Genomic DNA, 4210 nt, shown 5'->3' on the forward strand with positions numbered 1-4210 from the left:
TGTAAGATTTCTATTCTTTTAATCACATGTTCAGGTCATTTTCAGAATATGTGTAAACTAACATCTGAGGCAAATCCAAATGGAAACACAGTGACAAAATCAGTTTTTATTTTTCTGTTGCATAGGTTAAAACTGTTGATAAATATACAGTGGAAACCAAATTGTTGATTTTTTTGCACAAATCTGTCACAATGCTTGATTTCAGGATATCACAAATCTCAATGTCGGCAGTAAAATTTAAGCTGTTTTATTATGAACTTCATTTTGCACCACTGTTTCACACAGGAAGGTGCAACTCTAGACACCTCAGCACTCACCAAGGAGTCTGTGACCTTAAAAATGTGTTTTTGAGAACGATTAAAGGTCACTTTGACAATGAGGGAAAGTATAAACAGAAAAAGCAGGCAGGTTTGACTTTGGGGAAAAATGATACAGCACAAAAAAATGTCATCTCAAAAAGTTGGCTCAACTATACATCATCAATTTGAATTAAAACAACTGAAATAAGACACAATTTAACATTTGCTTGAATAATTATGTCTTATAATAGAAATAGCAGATCTCGTTCTGATGCAACAAACCCATAAGAAACCTGGAAAAAAGATTCTCGAAGACCCATAAAGTGTGATGAAAAGTAGATTTTTTATTATTATTATTATTATTATTATTATTATTACAACAAATAAAAGAGTTTCAATATTTGAGAAAGATTTCCAAAAGTGTGTCTCTTCAGATTTTCCATTGTTGAAGGAAAGTGCTTCATTTCCGCTCAGTTGCTTTTCCATTCTTTTCCTCTGACGGCGCCTCTTTGCTCCCTGTACTAAGATCCACACCAATTTCCCCAACTTCATTATTCCCCCTGAATAAAAGTGGATTTTCCGTGGTGGATTTGCAGTGCGCTATTTTAGGCTCAGTGCTGGCTCCTACATGCACCGCTGTAATCCAATTGTGATAGTGTTAATTTTTAAAGCTTTATTATTGAAATTGCTGAGACCTAATTTTCTGATCCTGTCACCGCTGACGACCACAATAATCAGCTAATTCAAGTTATTCCAGACCATTAAGTCACACGCAGGGATTTGACGTGGTCACTGGAGCAGCAGTTAGGAAGAGCGACGGAAACATCTATACAGTGTATGTAGGACGTAAAGCTGTGGGCTTGCAGTCAAAGAAGCAGTTGCTTTGTTTCTTTGTGTGTGTGTGTGTACAGTGACCCATGGCGACATTTAAATAGCACTATAAAGCTCTGAATGTGTGTGTGTTTTATTTTTGTTCAGTATTTTTAGTTGAGTCAATGCCTGAACCCCTTTATGAGTGGCAATAGAATACTAATGTTCTTGTGAATTGTGTTGCTGTAGCCATGGTGTGTGTCTGCGTGTGTGTGCCTCACACAGATCATCATCTGTGTTTAATGTGTGAATAGAACACACACATACACACACACAGTGTTACATTAGACGGTCTCACAAACACTCTTTTTGACGACTTGGTTGCCTGGAAACTCAGCCAGAGTCTTTTCAGAGTGAGGTATAATAAAAGAAAACAATTGAATGTGTGTGCGTGCGTGGCCACTGTCTGGGCTACTGGGGGCAGTTTTGAAGACAAAGCAGGAATCTGCTGAACCTTCTACAGCGAGACGCAGCCAAGGCCAAGGCAGACTAATCCAGAGTCTGAGGATTTGTTCGAATTTTCAGGACCACAGAGGAAAAAGAGACTCTGGCACATTGTTCTGTGGACACCCGTCATGGACTAAAAGGTGATGAACTTGGATGTTTTGGTAAGTTTGAATTTCCTATTAACTGGAATCTTTTTTTTTTTTTAATCATAGACTGATTTGAAATGTTGCTCAACAAGAAAAATTACCAGGCTCAGAGGGTGTCGTTATGCAATTATAGCCTTTTTTTTGTAAAAAAAAAAAAGTACAATAGGTGATGTGTAAAACACTTCGGAGTGTGCCTCCCACAGCCATATGTTCCCACATTTCTAAGAGTTTTTTTCAAAATTAGGCCCTATGTTCCCACAGTTCCAACATTTCTACTTGCTCTTGTTTCATGTCGGTGGAAACGGAAGTTCTGAACAACTAACACCGTTCCTCGGTTTCCAGGGATCAATCTACCATGAAGAACAGCCATTTGAGCAAACACTGTGGACAAGGAGGTCGGTCCTGTCTGCTATGCTTTTCACCAAATATTGTGGAAAAAAATGACTCATTCATTTACAATTTAAAGTGCTTCCAAAAAAATTGTGTGGTTAAGGATAGGCCATAAATTGAAGGTAAATAAAATGAACACAAGACCTAATATTGAAAATGTCCTAGATTAAATTCAAGATTCTTTCTTTGTCGTATAAATTGAAATACATTTACAACAAGTAGTGAAATGTACTCCTGACTTCGCTCCAAGACTGAGCTGACACTCAATTTAAGAAATGTGGGACCATAGGGTTTCCATCCATCCATCCATTATCTACTGCTCTAAATTCCACCGGGGGGTCACGGGGGTGCCATAGGGTTTAATTTTGAGACAAATCTTAGAAATGTGGCAACATAGGGCTGACCCCAAACACTTTAGCTAATGTGGACTAGTAAAGGTATCAGTTCAACTGGACAAAGTGTGGGAGATTAGGTAACTAAGTGCATCCAAAAAGTGCTAGAAGGCCAATTTATATAGAAAATAACTAGTGCAGTGTCCGTAGGTGCCCGGTGTTGGCGCTAGTGCCCGAGCTAACAGCAGTTAGCATTTGGAAAAGTGATCATTTGTAGGCTCTAGCAGGCACATTGCCGTCATATATAACATGTATTCACTGGACAGATAAATCCTCTCAAATCCGCTGGAAGTTTGTGTAGGACTCTGTGCTGCACTGTGGAGCCAAGAATAGAACTTTTCGCGGACTTTGCAGAATTCCGGTTTTCGGACTTATAGCGCTAGTGTGTTCTGATGGCGCCCCTGCCTGGTGTAGCGTGATAAATCAGCAAAATTTAAAATTTCTCCAAAAAACGTGAAAATCAAGGATGCACTCCATAGGACCATGCTCAACTCATATCCAAAATCTTATTGCGATCTGACTACGGGTCAGTGAGATATGCCTGTCACAGACAGACAGATACAACTTGCTTTATAGATAGATGACAGCAGCATTAAAAGTAATTTCTTCGGATATCTTTTACCTTTATTTACCTAAAATTTATTATGCTTCAACAACAACTACAAATACAGTATGGTCAACTTTTAGTGTTAATATTATGCAACTGTGCCTGTGTAATTGCACCAAGACTTCTCCCAGCTGCTTGCTACTAAACAAATCAGGATTAAAGCTATCACGCTCATAAACAATACACGAAATACCTGTTCCATGCTTCCCACCATTCCTCTCATTTATTACAGCAGCATAAACAAATCTGTTGCAGTCCACCACTCGTTGTCAGCGGCATAAATAAGAGGTGGATAAACTATCGTATCAAAATCATACAGCAGTTAATCGCTGTTAGAGAAAAAAAAAAAAAAGTTGACGGTTTCAGGAATGCATTTATTTTTGCTTCCATTACACAACTTGTCATCTAAATCTCAGCTCACTGTGACGCCACCTCTAATGAAATTGTCTCATAAATGATTGTGTCAAGCTGAAAAATTAAAGCGAGGTTGTACGCTGTCCTCTGCTGCCCTGTGCAGTCTCTTGAAGAAGGTTAAAATGAAACCTTTAATCATCAGTGTTGTTCTGTGCTGGACCCTAAACACACTTAGTCACACCACAGACTCATTTTAGTATTTTTTCTTTAAAGAATCCATCCTTTTATGATATTCATGGTGCTCAGCCTATCTCACTGTGGTGCTTTATTTCACATTACCTGATATAACAGACATGCTGCTAAGTTGAACCTTTTCTAAGACGTAATTTGGAGGCCAATTTATCCACTTTTGAGGTGTTGGGAAAATGATGAAAATGAAAGACCTGTGCATGCCACTCCACAGAGGGATGATTGGAGAGCGCGAAGGAACCAACAAAAGCAGTTTGCTGCTTCTGCTGTGACTCTACTGCATGATTATAGTGATCGATGTGATGTTTTGCAAGAGTTATGCAAGGTTACGAAAGGATTACTGTATAAAGTCAAAAATGTATTATTTGAGTCTTCAGCATAGACCTGCATACACATACTTAACCCCTCTCACCTTGACTGACACTTCAGTGATTGATGGACAGGTGAGCTGTAACC

Source organism: Microchirus variegatus (assembly GCF_963457635.1).
Source record: "Microchirus variegatus genome assembly, chromosome: 3".
NCBI classification, from domain to species: domain Eukaryota; kingdom Metazoa; phylum Chordata; class Actinopteri; order Pleuronectiformes; family Soleidae; genus Microchirus; species Microchirus variegatus.